This window comes from Aquila chrysaetos, chromosome 5, assembly GCF_900496995.4.
Source record: "Aquila chrysaetos chrysaetos chromosome 5, bAquChr1.4, whole genome shotgun sequence".
Classification (NCBI taxonomy): domain Eukaryota; kingdom Metazoa; phylum Chordata; class Aves; order Accipitriformes; family Accipitridae; genus Aquila; species Aquila chrysaetos.
Genome location: NC_044008.1, coordinates 62,835,780 through 62,852,783, shown reverse-complemented (window position 1 = coordinate 62,852,783; position 17,004 = coordinate 62,835,780). Strand labels below are relative to the sequence as shown.

The window sequence follows — 17,004 nt, the reverse complement described above, 5'->3', positions numbered from 1 at the left end:
GCCTCAAAGGTCAGCCTTGTCACCTCTCGCACAACAGGCTGCACGTGGCGTTGCCTCAGGCAAGAGAAAAGAAGACAACTGATGGGTGTACCCCTCCATTCCTTTCTCACATACCTGTACCTTGCTTTTGGCTTACCTACAGGCTAAACAGACAATATATCTTTGGGAAGAAGGGAAGGGCTTGAGGGAAGAAGGGAAGGGGGAAATTGTCAAACACTTTTTCCTTCATTCAGACCCTGATCTGAGCAGCAGAGGCACTGTGGGCGTGTACAACTGCAAAGTCTCATGTGCTCTATCAGCCGTCTCAGCTAGATCATTCTGATGCATTAAGCCTTGCCTCTAGTTTGGGTGAAAGACAGATGGACAGTGCCAAGGTATGTTAAAGACAAGCCCACAGATGTCTGCCTAAGCTGATGTTTTCATAGAACTGACAGCTCTCGGCTTCCAAGTAACTTTTGTCCCCTATTTTCAGGGAGACCACACAGCTTGGAGGATTTTCTCAGAAACCTCAGAGACGGTGTGTACAGTGAATCAAACACAGGACCCCTTGATGCAGACCAATGTGGAGTGAATAAGAAACACATTATCAGCAACTGAGGAGTGAAGTGCAGCTAGCACTAAAAGGAAACAAGAAGCCGACTCAAGAGCAGAGGCCAGGGTACGTATTGGTGTTGAAAGCTTGTGACAGTCCACAGCTTTCCCCCTCTGTCTACTGTACAAGTGCCAGTATTCAAGAGCAGAGGTGGGTGCTCCACGGAGCATTGAGCCTAGCAGGGCCACAAGGATGGGAGTGGAGCTGGTGTTGTGGGCTGAAGGGACGCAGGTTGGGCAGAAAATGATTGTGCCCAAGCCTGCGGCAGGTAGCCCCTGAATGCTTTCCACCTTGATGTGCTTACAATGTTTTCAAGGGAGAGCTTGCCAATGGAGCTCCTTGGGGGTGATGGGAAGTGGCAAGGATTGACACTGTCTGCTTGGTCTAAGCTTGTAGAAGTCAATGCCGGAGGCTTTGTCTCCAAATAGATGCTCACACTGCTAGGAAGTTGCGACTGGCAGCTCCATGGCTGTACGCCTATGACAGCAATATCCAAAGGGCTCTCACCTTACCTGGCTCCCAAGTGCAGCCTCACCAGCACACCAGCTCTCAGAAGGAAGTGCAGCCTGCTTCCAGCGTCACTAGCGAGCATTGGTGAGCAGAACCTCTGTCAGTGCTGTCTGAAGAGAGCAATGGGAGATGGCTCTTTAGGAGCAGACCTCGGTTTTCAATCACAAGGACCTTAAGAAAGCCACCCAACAGCTTGCAGAGATGCTAGACTAGTCCTCCCTTCTCATGACACTGCACAACTTTTCCCCATGGCTCCCTAGCAGACTCCCAACCTTGTTCATCCCTCCTCATCCCCTGCATTCTTTGTCCTTGCCTGACAGCGTCCGTTGGTCTGCCACCACAGCCAGGGTCTCTTGTGGTGAGCCTTGCCTGCCCAAACCCACCTATGAGCTGACAGCTCCTCTTGGGTGGCTTGAGAATCTCTAGCCATGCCTGCAGGTGTCTCCAAAGCTTCAGGTGGGGCTGGGTAGAGCCTAGATGACACACAACACCCATGAGTATCCCTGTTAACTGTAATGGCTTGTGGAAGCATAAACTTCTGAGACTCTCCAAAATCCTGCTCTACAGACCCTGCATCATCCTTTGCCTCACATTACCTCCACCGTGGAAGCTCGAGGATGTGTCATTGGAATGAAGGAATGCAGCCAGCAAAGCCAGAGAGAGGGAAGAGAGGAGAAAGCAGGCGTGAAGAGGAGTGAGCAGGCTGATGGCTCCTGGCCACACTGGTAAGTGTGGTACCTGGAGATAGTTTCTTCGATGACTTGTACAAAAGAACTGTCACAAAGGGCATTGGTGGGAAAGGACAGGCAAGTCACTGAAGAAGCAGCTCTCGCGTCACGGGTATAACTGTGTTTGTTCTGACCTACCGTAGCCTTCTGTAGACTCTGTTTTGCAAAGTAAGTCAACCATTTCTTCCTCTAGCTTCCTGTGTGTTTCACTTGCACGCGGTTACACACCCTCTCGTATCTCTCTGGCTTTCATATGGTTGAAAATAAAGCAGGCAGATGTGTGCCCTAAGCTCAGGGACAGGTGCACACCCTCAGGCAGGACTTGCCATAAGCACGGCTGGGCAGTGCTGATGGGACTGAGGCCTGGCCTTGTGTCCCTGGCAAATTCATACCTCCCTCCTGGCCGCCGCCTCCTGGGCTCTGAGGTCCCACCAAATCACCCATCAGCCTTCAAAAGAGTCATTCCCGGAGGAGGAGACAAGGCCTCAGAGAGCTTTGGAGGTTGCCCATGCCAGGAGGATCAGGCCGTCATTTGTCTCCCTTCATCCTCACTGTCAAAAGCTCAAAATAGCCCTGCTCTTGCAAGACTCCGGCGCGGGGTCATGCCTGTTTGTGCAGATGATATGCTTCCACTAATAGCACTCGAAGACATTCCTCGGTGGGTAGGTTGCCTTCTATATCTCGGCGCAACGTGCTGCCATGTAGGAGCTGGACAACTGTGTTATGTCCTAAGACGGCAGATGCTATTCTTACCCCAGAGAGACTTGCTCTGGCACAGCTCCTTTCTCAGCTTAAATGTTAAAAATAAGAAGCAGGCCCAAGTGTGCCGTCCCTGGTAAGGGTATAAATCAAGAGTGGCCCCTCTGAAGTCCGTGCAATGATGCTGTGCCAGCCCAGCGCCTGGGTGCTCGCCATGCCCTCCTGGGACGTGCTGTCCCACGGGAGAGCAGAGCAGCTGCCCAGGTACTTCCAGAGGTCAGCTGGGGCTCAGTGTGGGGTAGGTGGGGGCATCACTTCTCTTGTAAAGCAGCAAATGAAAAAGTCGGGCTGGGCTGTAGCTCGGCTTTTTTTTTTTACCACTGCCTCCCCCTGTGTCCCTGTCTGGGTGAGGATGAAGACAGAGGCCGGGCTTGCTCCAAGGTTCAGCAGCATTGCAGAAGGCCATGTCCCTTTGCTCAGGCTGTGCTTTCACAGCACTCACTGAGGGAAGGTAGTAGGGCTGTACACCGGAGATCCCTCAAGGGCCACTGGAGTATCAGGGCTGCAGGAGAACACCTGGCTAGGCCGGTGGCCATCACGTGACGGTTATGGAGACCCGGCTCTTCCTGCAGCCTGACTCTGCTAGCCCTTTGGAGAGCTCAGTAAAGCCGGAGTCACTGCCTGGTACAGTCACCACAGGCAACCAGGCAGAGGAAACCAAGGCCCAGAGATGTCAGTTGCGACGGTGGCTGTGCCTTTCGCCTCGCCACTTGGACTGTTGTTCAGAGGACACAGGCCCCATCAGTTTCATTCTCAGCTCGGGTCTTGTCAACTGACACCGGAGCGACAGACAGGTTCTTTTAGGGATCCTTGGCAGAAGGATGATGGCATTATTACCAGGGGTTGGGAGCAGGGGGTACCGGTCACAGGGCTCCAGCAGGCTCCTGTCAGTCACAGGGAGCTCGGGAGGCAGCAGCCGACCAGGCCCACTGCTCAAGGCACCCATTGCCAGGGGGTGGCAGCATGGAGCCATCGAGGCGGACCCTCCTCTGGGTGGCTGGTCCGCTACAGACCCGCAACGGGGACACACTTAAAAATGGGTGCTTTTAGAGCTGCTGAAACCTCCTGGCCCACGTATTATGAACGAATCACACCAGAAAGGTTAAAATCCAACCAGGTGGGACAGCCAGTCTCATGTATTCACCACTGGGACGGAACAAAGACAGGTGGAATGGGCCAAAGAAGGCTCGGAAATGTTAGGGTCATCAATGCTGAAAGAAGACCCTGAGCTGACAGAAGCAGCCACAGGTCAGTGTGCAGCCTAAGGAGAGTGACTGCAGCACCTCTTTTGACCTTCGTGATCTGGCTGGACCTTCACAGTGCAGGCACCAGGAGAGGCCCAGGGCTCTGGATCACCCTCACTCATCCTAGGATGACCATGAGATCCAGCCTTCACAGATGAGGACCTCCTAGACTCTTAGGCCAGCAAAGGCAACAGAGAAAGCCCTTTGGAGCCTAAAGTGTAGACAAGTCATTGCCATAGTCTACCTTTAAGCTACTTCAAAACAGACAGGTAATCACAATATTCTTCCCCATGAAATGGATGTGAAAATGGCACTGTGGACCCAAGCAAAGCCCACCTAGACCTTCACTGTTCAAACACAAAAGCAGAACAGGGCTACAGTGGGAAGAAGAAATCCTGCCCCTCATGTCCCTCTCCTGTGCTGAGGTTTCCTCTCGCAGGGGAAGCCTGGGGCTGGGGCGAGAGCAATCACACATCAGCTTCCCCTTTCCCTCTGGGACATGTCAGCAGGACCAGCTGCCTGGGAGACAGGGCTGCTGTGAGAGGCAGGGTCAGTCACTAACACACACTTGAAACACAGGCTGTCTCTTCCTTAGCGAGTAAAGCGGCCCGATAGGAGAAGATCAGTGGCGCAGAACAGCAAGTGCTGAGGACCTGGCACCTAGACTAAATGGGTTTCAGGGGAAAGAGTAGGAGTTCCAAGAGCTGAATGCCTGTCTGAGGTGGGAGCATGTTAGATGTGCCCCTAGAGCACGCCTGTCATGCAAACCAAAGTGCAGGACAACAGGGAGATTTGCTTCAATAGCATTTTCCTGTTTGACACTAAGCATTAATGAAGACATGCTCAAAGACTCCCCATGCAATTAATGCTGATGAACCATGGCAGCATGTGTGGACCCCAGGTGAGGCAGAGGCTGGGCAACACTCACCCCCAAAGACGCTGTCACTGTCCCAAAGGGGACGGTCCAATCTGGGAGTCTCTGTGCAGCCGAGGCTGCAGGCATAGAAGTGCCCTCTGGTTGTAGTGCCTTAAAATCCTCTCCTTCCTCTTGCTGTCAGGAGTGAAGTCTTTTCTCTACTTCTGCCCTGGCCTGTGGCAATAAGTTAGCCACAACTCCAGGTGGGCTTTGGAAGGTAAAGAACAGATACTTGCCTTATTTAGCTGAGCTGCGTTTCATGCCCTTGGCTCTGCCGATCCCCTCTCCAAGGAGGAGTCTGTGGCCAGAACGTGACATTTCCTTCATGATACAGCTATTGAGACAGCAATGGCCTGTCCTGGCATGAGCCTATCAGAGACCAGGGTCTCCAGGGCCAAGAGTCTCTGGGGTAAAATACACAATGGCCAGTAAAGAGCACTTGGGCATCCTGTCCTGGGATTTCTGTTGACTTTCAAAGCAGTGGTACTCAGTGCCACACTTGGGAACTGCACCATATAGCTGCCACATGAGCTGCCATTTTAACCACACCGTGATCACCATGACTACCTGCTGTGATTACCTCATATGGTTGTTACATTGCAGACTTTATGAAAGGCCTGAGAGCTTATGGGAGAGGGACATCCCAGCACTTTGGCAGGGCGAAATGGCTTCAGAATTAGAAGTAGCTCTGGGAAACTGGAGAAATCGTCTCAAATTTTCAGAAGGAAATTTAATGAAGAGAAACAAAGTACTTTTGGGAATATTAGATGAGATAGATAAATGCACGGTTTATGGCTGTTGAACTAAGAAGGAAAGGAAGTGGAGATTATAACATATCACAAGCTAACATTCAAAAAAGAGGACATTTTGATCTTTTTGAAGGTTTCTGGAATTTTTTTGGTCTGTATTGGTGTTTGGATGTTATTGTTGCAAACCTAGAAATTTTCTGTAGGAGGAAACAATTCACATTTCAGTGGGTTGGATTAGTAATTATGTGAATGAGAGAAACAGTACCTTTACTTTGGAAAATATATTTTGAACAAAATAAAATCATAAAAATATTTACTATAAATTAGATATACTTTAAATATATGATCTGCCTTACTTGAAAATTATCATATTCTTTAGGATTTTAAGTTCACATCACTCTTTTAGGATGTTTTATTGTGCAGGGGTTTTTTAGGATCCTTGCAACTTGCTATAATTTTCAGTCTGAACTAATCATCTCAGTCAAGTTGTGCTCTTCCTAAAGCCATCTTTAGATAGATTATTCTTGCCCTACATATTGTCCTGTGCTTGAATTACAGTGCAGCTTTATTGAGGATCCAATATATTACATCACTAGGACACATGTAGAACACCGGTGACAAACTGAAGTTTTCTTTTTCTTGACTTGTGACTATCTGCTATGTGTGGAGGTCAGGGGTTGCTTTGCACTGATGTGCTATTTTTAGAGTTAAGCTGTCTGTCATCTACTCAGTACTAATGCAAAGGTCCTGAAAAAAATGTTGGTTCATAATGGCCATAAAGAAAGACATCTCAGAGAAAAGTTTGAAGTAGATGCAATTAATGGGCTCAAATAGAGCTTCTGTCCCATATGGGTGGCAGGGGATTGGCAGAGGATCTCTGCAGCACAAAAGCAGTGTTCCAGTACTAGTAGCACAAATGGTTGAAAACTTTTCCCCTCAGACACTCTTTGTCAATAAAGTAAAATTCAACAGTTCACACTGTGAGTTCCCCATCACACCCCAGTCAAGGAGGAAATCACCTAGCACCTGAGCTTTGTTGCTCAGGTCTCACGACAGTGCTCTTACACCTCCCACAGGATAGGCACCTGCCTGGCTGTACTGTGCCAACAGCACAGCCCTGACATCAGCATGGTGCTGCTGGGAGAAATACAGTTCAACACACATGAAGTCTTTGGAATCGGAGCCCAAACAGGTAAAGTCCAAAACATGTGAAGCAAACAGCAGTGTGGTGTCATGGGATGGCTCTGCTCTGAGAGCCTACAAGGCACCCTGCTTCAGGAATATATGGCCAACTGGAGGGATTTGTCAGGGAGCTGAAGAGACAGATCTGTGCCACCTGGCATGGCAGTAACAGAATGAAGTGATCATTGCACATTTAGCTGGTTAGGCTAATATTAAAATAGGCTAATTTTGCATGAACAGCAATACATCCTGTCCTCAAGTGAGAGTTGTTATCCTATTATTCTCCAAACTGAAAGCAAGTTTTGAGAATCTTCTTTTTTTAATGTAAATAATGAATATGGGAATTACCAATAGGAAACATCTCATATGGTATCAATACTACAAACTCTTTCTGCACTTGAGAATGCCTTGTGTAATTTAAATAGTTGTAATGTTCAGAAGTCTTTCTTGTTTTATGAAGAACGTCGGTAAAAATTTTGGATATAATTGTAACATCCACTTATAGCAACCAAAAGCTAGTTGTGAAAATCTAAACAAATCTGTCTCCATAGTGTAGCCTCTCCTGCTTCTCTCACAGGTGTACTGTCAGCAGAGAAACAAGCCAATTAATCAAGTGTCTAGTAATTTTAGTTTATATTGCTGTCCTCATTTCTTCTCCTTTCATGCCATTCTCCAACTCTTTTTGCTTTTTCCTTCCCCTTCCATTGCTGTCAGAGCCTGTCCACCCCACTCACCTGTTCTGTAACTGAAGCTGTTCGGCTGCTCTGGCATGTGGTGGAAAGGGCATCCTGAATGTCACCTCCTCAGCCAGGACCTACTGCTTGCATATCTTTCTCTGACATTTGCTGTGGAGATAGGAGGAATTTGAGTAACCATAGAAATCTCATGTACACTCAAGACCTGTTCCTCTTTAAATCTAAAAGTGCTGTGTGTTAACTGTCTCTGATCTCTAGCTGATTTTGCTCTCCCTCTTCACTTTTCTTTGCAAGACTGTTACTTTTACTCAGTGGGCAGCTACTTAGGTGTTATTAGAGCAAAGTAAAGACATTCCTGTGTTTAAAGTCTACTGTTGAAACTTCCCAAGTAGAAGTCACTTATTTTTCCCTGCTGTGAGGTCAAATAATAACTGTATCAAGCATTGCAGAAATTATTCTCCAAACAAAAGAAAAGGATCAGAAGATAGCAAGGCCACCTCAGTCCATTCATAGCTAGCCTGAGGTACAAGAAGGTTCTGAACAGCAACAGACACAAAGGGTAGCTCGCTTGTGTTTTATCTTTGCAATAGCCAAACCAGTAACTGGCACAATGTACCTTACATATTAACAGGTTAGTCTTTTATTTGTTAGGCTCATCACTGGTTTTTCCCTAGAAATAATCCCCAACTCCTTTTCTACTCCATCCTTTCTACCACTGCTCATCAGGAATGATAGCTCAAATCCCTGAAGGACAAACAATTACCCAGACTAGATACCCTGTGCCAGGAGCAGAGAAAGCACTCATCATATTCCATTTAATTCAACACAATGCCCACCTTTCAGTAGAATAAAAAGAACTTTTCATGTGAAAAGTGTCCTTACCATCTCCAGGATCCAGTGCCCAGCCACATCTTAGCAGAAGTGTCAGAATAAGAAGCTTTGCACCAGAGAATTAGTGTTCCAGCATTTCTCCTTGTCTCATGCCAGCATTCCTGAGAGGTCTTATTTTACCCAGAGATCTTCAGTATGAGGCTACACATTCCTTATCAGTCTGTTCATTAAGGATCCACAGGCACAAAGATCACTCTTGGCATGTTTTATAAATATTAACAGCATAGCTGAGAACAGCATTTGCAAGCTGCAAATCCTATCAGGAATTTTCTTCAAGATTAGTGTAAAAACGAACATTAAGCAATAAAAAATACTGAACATCTTTCTTATTTTTAACAAGAAACTTGGGTGCTTATCTTTGCGTTTTCTGAGCAATTTAGCATTATGAGACAACTGATTTTGTTGCATGTTGATAATTTGATTCCTTTAGCTAAAGACTTGTCATATCCTAGCACTCATTCCCAAGATAAATTATTCTAGTAACCCTCTGGGTGATAAGTCCATTTCCTAAATCCATGTGTTAACCTATTTTGGCAACAAGAAGAAATGCGTATGTATTCCAGATGTAGCATTTAGATTAGTTTTTTTTTTCTGAGTTCAGTCTACTGAAACTAAGATATTTCTATAACCAGAATGGAAAGAATGATTTAAAATGTTCAAATCTTGAGAGTTTTTGCTTTACTTACATAGAGAGCCTTTAGATCTGAAAGTGCTTGGGACACAAAGGAATTAAATAGAAAGTTTGGAGAAAGGGTATTTTGTGCTATGAAGTATGGATTTCTCAAGGAAACTTCTCATACATCTCATCACAATCTATTCACACATCACCTGGAAATCACTTGATTTTCTGAACAGATGACCAGTATTTTATCAAGATCCAGTGACCAAACCCTGTGTTTTACCCACTTCACAGAAGAGAATGAAACATTAGTCGATCTGTGGAGAACTCCTGGACTATCCACCTTTAGAGGAAGTGTGATCCAGAGTAAAGCAATGGGGATGTGTAAAATTTAACTCCAGAATCTCTGGTCATAATGGAAGCTGATCATCCCTCTGTATAGAACAGAAGAGTGCTGTATGGTTTTGTCTTGCTATTTCTTCAAAGTGTTCTGTGGTTAATGTTTTACACTGAAACCTAGGCCTCTTGTTTCCTTCAATGGAAATCAAATAACCTTCTCAAGTGGTAAGTTCCTGCCTAACAGAACTGCAGTGTGGGTTGGCCACTTTGGGGTCTAAAAATAATCATAGAATATGATGAAGAAAGAACAACAGATGATGTTTCAGTTAGATGTCTTTGAAAGTTCTCACATAGAGCGAGTAGTCTAAATATTTTACTTATAAAGTCTGATTGTAATGCCCACTTTTGTGTTTGATTTCTGGAGACTACAGGCTGTATGTGACTGTAATGTATTGCCAAAACCTTGAAACTGATTGCTATCCTCAGCTTAAAAATAGGTTTTGATTAGTTCTTTTCAACCCTGCAATCAATGGAGTTGTATTTTGTTAAAAGGCTGTGACTGGGGAGGAGATGGGAAAGCCTTGTCCTGCCTGCTTCACTGTGGGTCAGGTGAAGTCTTCTGAAGGGAAGACTGGCCCTCACCTGATAGCACTTAAACAGGACAGGAAGATGAGAGGCAACTTCCAGAGTGAAGGGATGAACAGAGGTACAAGAAAGAGATCTGAACATAGGGGCCTGCAGCAGACTGCTCAGAATAGAAGAGGGCAGGCACACAGTCAGGCCTCAAAAGTATCAGCTAGAAAGATGACCAAAAGAAGGGAAAGGTTTGCAGAGCTTGCTGAACCCAGACAGCTAAAAATTCCACAGCTGAAACCAATACTGGAGAAAAGGACCTGCTCCAGAAGGACAGAAAGGGCAGGGAGAATTTTTTATTACATGCTTTCTTACTCTTTTTTTTTTTTTTTTTTTTTAATGAAAGACCTAGGCCTCTCATCTGTAACTGTTGGTCTAACGAGGTTTTTCTTCCGGCTCCCCAGGTCCTTTCTCCTCTGAGATTAGCAGAGGTTCTGTCAGATGTACTCTTGACACCTCAGCAAAATTTACAAGTTATTATTTGATTACACTGTTTTAGTAAAAGGGACAAGGTACAAAATTAGTGGCATAAATTTATGCTGCCATGTCTAAGGAAGAACTGCAGCTAGCCTATGAAAAGAAGCAACATCCTAACATGAAAGGCATCAGTAAAGATCAGCTGTTACAATTTTTTAGTCATAAACTTTCCAGTGTTGTTTTCCATAAGCATATATTAGAACACTAATATATTTTGAGCACTCTTAGCAAAGGAATTTAACAGTATTAGACACAGACCTTACACTTATTGTGTACTTCTGCTATGGAAACCTAGCTGTTTCTTGCAATGCGCACATCTGAATAGTATGAGCATGAGATGTGGGTGTCCAGTGACACCACAGGCAGCCCAGACACAGCTCCTTCTCTAACATGGCTCTCCCGAGAAGTGGGGAGGGAATGAATCATGACCTGCCAATCAACGGTGCCCTGTGCTGTTCAGAAGTCAGGACTGTTCTGGTGTTGCTTCCCTCAGATCTGCCATTCACCTTCAGCAAGATTTTTCTGGAAGTTGTGATATTCTGATAGTGGTATGAGATGATGACATTTCCGACCATGCAACATAGACGACAACCTTCCAAACACACGGTCCAAATATGATTCTGTTTGTATACATATAAGACAATGAATGTAGTTATGGCATGATAAGAAAGCACTGTTGGCTGCATTTTCTCTGCAGAAAGCTCTTGGAGACCAGCCTCTCAGTGAGGGAGTCACAAAGAAACATTGAAATAAGAAAATGTTATGCAGAAAGCCAGTGGAAAAATGACATTTCACAGAAAGACAGACTGAGTTTCAGCAAGGATTTTTCATTTCCCTGAACTGCTTTTTGACTTTATTGCAATGAAGTTAGGTGCCAGGACAAGTTCTCACCAGGTGGGACTGCACAGACTGCACTGCACTCCCACATATCATTAATACAGAACACTTTGTCTTCCAAAGTGTGGGGCTGCAGCAGTCTTGCAAATCTGCATGAAAGGGGACAGGATTTCATCACAATTCTCAACTTTCATCTCCAAAGGACACAGCTCCTCTTGGGATTTTTGCTCTTTGAGACTGAAAATAATGGTAAAGAGAAGAGTGTTATTCAGCAATTAAAGAACGCTCCACTCCATTCTGAAATGAATGATGCTGTAATGAGTTTGCCTCTTGGATTCCTATAGGTGCAACAGCTGAGATTAGCTCAAGCCCTTTCCATTCCAGCAAAGCTTTTGCTGTATCACCTCATATACCGTGCACCCACATTACTGCACCTTCTCTCTCCACCGCCTGTCCCTCCATAGAGGCTCCTTACTCATTTCTTCTTCCTGTCTTTACATCCCCTATCCTGCATTACCCCACCTCAATTTCCCCACTGATCAGTATCTCTCATTCTTCTTGTCCTCACTCACCTGACCACGACCTCTCCTTGGTGGGATGTCCCTCACACTACATGCTAGCCCTTTCCCTGCCCACACACAGGGTGGGACAGGTACACATGCACTGCACCTTTGCTCTCCCAGCTGCACCTGTGCTTAGTTCATGCAGGTCCATGATCTGTCAGAAAGCAGCATATCCATGCACACTTTCCTGGTTCCTCCCATGGCCCTGAGTACCTCTCAGTTCCTGGTCGGGTCATCAGGGACCCCAGTCACCTGAGGAGGAGCAGCTGAAGTGACCTGTCCCCAGGCACAGGAGACACTGCTATCTGTGTAGGCACCTGAGCCTGCTCTCCAGGCCATCGATCCACAGGAGGAGGTTTCCTACCAGAGCAGAAGCTGAGCAGTTCTGAGCTCCTCCAGCCTCCCAGAGCTCACTAGCAGCGGTTGTTTGCTTTATCCTGTGAGCTTCATGCTGAGTGGGAGATAAGTAGATCACTTGGAGTCATGCTTTTAATCTTCATCTAGTGGCAATAGTAATGTACTCTTCTATAACCAATTTCACTCTGCAATGCATCTTGTTATCCCCCAAATCTCTTTCTACCTGCATCTATCCCATACCATGCCACTGTGTAAGCAATAAAATCTTGCAAGGCATAGATCAGAGGACACGTTCATCATATAAGTACAATCAGTGTTATGTTGGAATCTACTAATGCTTATTGACTTGAATGAATTCTCTCCAAAGATACAACCAGTAAGAAATAAATGCCACAGCAGCCAATCTTCAGGAAAAGTTGCATGACACAACTCAGGAGTCACAATTTCTCAGTACAAGGCACGATGCTACCTAACTTTTGAAAGTTCCTTTATGCTGGAATGAACCTACATACTAGGACTTCCTAATTTACTGCCCACTGAGCAGATGCCCTAGTGGATAAACAAATCTCTCCAAGATGTCTGAAATTGTTGGGACTGTACTGGGAAACCTAGTTAAAAAGTGGAAGTTAGTGAGACTGCCAAAGGTATTTGATGAGCATATAAAAGTTATAAATTGCACAGAATTTCACTGCTGCACCATAATGAAAGAAGAAATGGGACCTCACAATTTATTCTCTACTCTTCTGGAATTTGCCAGCTGCCACAGAGCAACCTGTTTATAGTAAGATTTAACCTAGGGAAGATGCAAAGACCTTCTTAGCTGAATGCAAGAAATCAACAGTGTTCCTCTTCAATCACTTCTTTCAAGTTGTAAATCAGAATGGATAAGTAGTATATAAAGACCTGGGGCCTGCGATCACTCTTTTCCTAGGTTTATTTTTGGTAGGAGGTTCTGACACCTGAACAAGAGCCATGAGGTTTCTTCCTCTAATGATCACATTAAACTCATAGATAAAGTTAATGAAGAAGGTAGCACACTTCCAGGCTGTGAAATTTCCTTCCACACAGGGATGTTATAAATGCAAATCTCCAGTTCACAATGCAAATCTAAATGTAAAACTCATTGTGAGATTTTGCCTGGCTGTAGGCTGGAAATCTGTGTCTATGTACATATTTTCACTTTGACTATGATGTGTTGCTATGTATTCTCTCTCTCTCTTTGTCTGCTAACACAGAGCCTGATGGAGGAGAAGTCATATCTTAAGGGCTGGCAGAGAGTGAGGCAGCTGCCTCATCTCTTTCTCAAGATGGTTCTATTTTCAGCATGCCTGAGTCTCTTCTCCATTGGAAATGTCAGCACTGCAGCACCTTGCCCACGCCACATTGCTGAGCAGGACATTCTGTATCCAGGGACTGCTCTTACTCTGCCTCTTCTCTTTTTGATTGTGCTGTGGTTTGCTTTCCCCTGCAGTGGAGTCCAGCCCTGCAGAGACAGTAACAGTACTGGGAGAAAGTTAGTGGTGGGCATGATCTATTTAATTTTTCTTTTTGCATTAAGGCATTGTTGCTTCTTTCAGCAGATCCTTTATGAAGAGCTAGCATTCAAATAGCTACCTTTCATAGGTATTTCAGAAAGATAGAAAAGCAAATGTTGTGTAGCCCAGAAGCTTTTCACACTCATATGAGTGGCTAGATGATTAAACACTATGATTTTCTTTGCAGGAGTTTCCTGTCCTATGGAACATGGGCTTTCAAGGATAGACTGCCTGCAAGCTTTCATTAATATCACTATTAGTCTCTAGAAAGAACTGTCAGAGGATATGGTTACAAGTGATAATCATACACAGACATTCTCACTGGCAAAGAAGCAGTGAACTTTTTTCCTCTTAGTCTCTTTTACATGTATTGTCTTCTGATCTCTTTTCTTTTTGCAACATCTTCAAATCTAATCCAAGTGGCAAAGGCCTTTCCTTCTAAATCTGTACTGGGAATTCATGTCTATCTTGTGATCAACATCACATGCTCTGTCACAGCTGCCATTGATGTCAATCATTTTTTCTTGCTTAAAATATATGCATCTTAACAGCATCTGTGGAAAAGCAGGGACATTTTGGTTGATGAGAACTGGAAAAAGAATATTGTATGATATTACAGTTTTCAAATGAAATGTTAAATGTTAAATATGTCTTATTTATCTTCACAATTAGCAAAAGCCTTTAATTACTGTTCGCTCCAGCAGGACTTACTGAATTTACACTGTCATTCATTTTGTTGGCACTGCATTTTTTAATGCCAAGCACTGAGCAGTTTACTGTTCAACCCTGTCGAACATCTATATCCTTGATGTGCCTGATAAATTAGCAATCACCTTAATTGTACAACCCGACTAACAGAAAAATAGACAAGTGCACTAGGTGTAGTGTGTAAGGACACCTCAAAGATGGGTACGCTTTTGAAGTGTCGTGGTTTAACCCCAGCTGGGAACTAAGCACCACACAGCCGCTTACTCACTCCCCCCCCACCCAGTGGGATGGGGGAGAAAATCGGGAAAAGATGTAAAATTCGTGGGTTGAGATAAGAACAGTTTAATAGAACAGAAAAGAAGAAACTAATAATGATAATGATAACACTAATAAAATGACAACAGTAATAATAAAAGGATTGGAATGTACAAATGATGCGCGGTGCAATTGCTCACCACCCGCCGACCGACACCCAGTTAGTCCCTGAGTGGCGATCCCCTGCTCCCACTCCCCCCAGTTACTATACTAGATGTGACATCACATGGTATGGAATACCCCGTTGGCCACTTTGGGTCAGCTGCCCTGGCTGTGTCCTGTGTCAACTTCTTGTGCCCCTCCAGCTTTCTCGCTGGCTGGGCATGAGAAGCTGAAAAATCCTTGACTTTAGACTAAACACTACTTAGCAATAACTGAAAATGTCAGTGTTATCAACATTCTTTGCATACTGAACTCAAAACATAGCACCATACCAGCTACTAGGAAGACAATTAACTCTATCCCAGCTGAAACCAGGACATGAAGAAATTTTTTTATTAGAAATTTAAGGAAAAAGACAAACCCCTACGATTGCAACCATATGATGAATTTTGGAATCTTCCTAAATGTGTTTTAATACCAATTTCTTGCCATGATATTTTAAACTCTCAGTTATAAAGCAGAGCTTGAGAGAACAAACAGTAAAAAGAGCTCAGTTGAAAGTTGAGTTCCCATTTAACAGCAGCTTGTTCCTTTTTGAGCAGTAATCTGCACCTATATGCACTCTGCACACTACTAGCAATTGGTTCCAGAGACTTCTGTAGGACCTATGAAGGGTCTTAAACACTTCATTTTAACAGCTTTCTAGATCTACTGTGATGGTAGTCCATTTACTGGATGGACACTTCTAAGCCAGCCCAGTTCTTGTGGAAATCTCCCAGTGCTCCCATGTAAGCAAGGTTCCTTTGTCTCCTAATCAGATGATTCCAGGCCTTGTTTGCCTGTGAGGGTGGAGTTCACAACCTGTAATCCCAGAGCAAGGAGAACAGACAGGAAATATCCACTTTTTGGGGTGCGTGTCAGGAACACAGTATCTCAGTGAGTTCCTGAAAATTTCTGTCAAGACACAGATGAAAGGGCTGAAGAATTTGCTGATACGTGTTCACATCAAATCATTCAAGCAGATGCCCTTACACTACTTTACGTCTGGTTAGTTCCTTAGTCTTATGCTGAAGTTACAGCCATCTCACTCAATGCATGTTCAACTTCTAGTGCTCATCATAAGTTTAAACCACAAATCAAATGGACTTATTTTTTTGCAAAGCCTAGTTGCCAGACAGTTTAGATGCACACAGTGTGTAGTTCCTACGTGATGCAAAATAGCAACCGTGATCCACGAGTCTTCTGCTCACAACCAACTACAACCCCTGGAAATATGCTCTTACATACTGGTGATTGTTCCAACACTGCTCAGGTCCTTCCTGCAGGAGATAAGAGATGCTTCTCCTGCTTGTAAAGGAAGGGAGAATAACCTTTCTACATGCCTCCTTTCTTCCCTGGTAATACTTCTTAGATATTTTAGAGTAAGAACTCACATATTAAAAAAAAAAACAAACTTGTTTCAGTTGAGTTTTTCTCCTCTGGCACGCATCTATCCATTTTCAATTATACTTCTTCTGCTGATTATCTCTCGTCTAGGCAAAACATGGACAGCTTTGATGTCTTCATTTTATTTAAGTAAAAAATGCATAGTGAAGTCCTCATAGCCATACTTTATAGAGAACAAGGTTAAGCTCGCTCATGAAGAAGAAACACTACTTCTTTTCAGGATACTTAGGAACTAAACTATTTCTGCAAATTCCTAATTGTATATTTGGGAACTCTGAACTTATGTTAAGGCTAGCCTTTCTGAAAGTCTTCTGCAAGCTAAGGCAGGATGTGAAAGTAAAAACATTAATTGGTCCAAGTTGTAGTATTGTCAGTAACAGAGTTGATGTCTCCAAGAATCTACTGAAGGTTTTGGATCTGCTTATGCGCAGCTCCAGGAGAGTGAACCATGCAGTTCCCCATCTGACAGCCTGGATTTTAAAACATGTCTGTTCATTCTCTGTGGGATAGTCTGCTCAACCAAGTAGACCATGTTACTTGCATGGTCCTTCCTTTTAGTCCTGTAGAGCTCTTAGTACTAGTTATATTGTCTTTGATACTTCATAGCCCTATTGACTAGCTGATCTAAAACCTCCATTTGATGACCTACTGTGTTGTTTAGGCAGTGGGGAAGGAGTTACAGAGATGGGCAAGTGAGGAACAATCCCTCTTTTTCCATTTTATGGGCTGTCTCATAGGAAACGTTACCATTCTCTGAGTCTAAGAGCCCTTTCAAAAAATGTTTTAGTTTCTAACACTAGCTTATGT

At 44.4% G+C, this 17,004-nt stretch overlaps 1 long non-coding RNA gene across 8 annotated transcripts in view; it reads right to left on the bottom strand.

Annotated features, from left to right (window-relative positions):
* Positions 1-8,386, bottom strand: part of LOC115342344 — a 78,228-nt gene extending 69,842 nt beyond the window's left edge. For 4 of the 8 annotated variants that reach the window (XR_003923728.2, XR_003923726.2, XR_003923725.2 and 1 more), the window contains exons 1-3: positions 8,258-8,386; positions 7,415-7,525; positions 1,105-1,212 (exon numbers count right to left, since the gene is read on the bottom strand). This is a non-coding gene — a long non-coding RNA (uncharacterized LOC115342344). Of the gene's footprint in view, positions 1-1,099; positions 1,213-1,968; positions 2,491-4,761; positions 4,984-7,414; positions 7,526-8,257 lie in introns of those variants that run through there. The other 4 variants (XR_003923727.2, XR_003923732.2, XR_003923729.2 and 1 more) reach the window with 4 other exon arrangements.
* Positions 8,387-17,004: the final 8,618 nt, after the last annotated feature.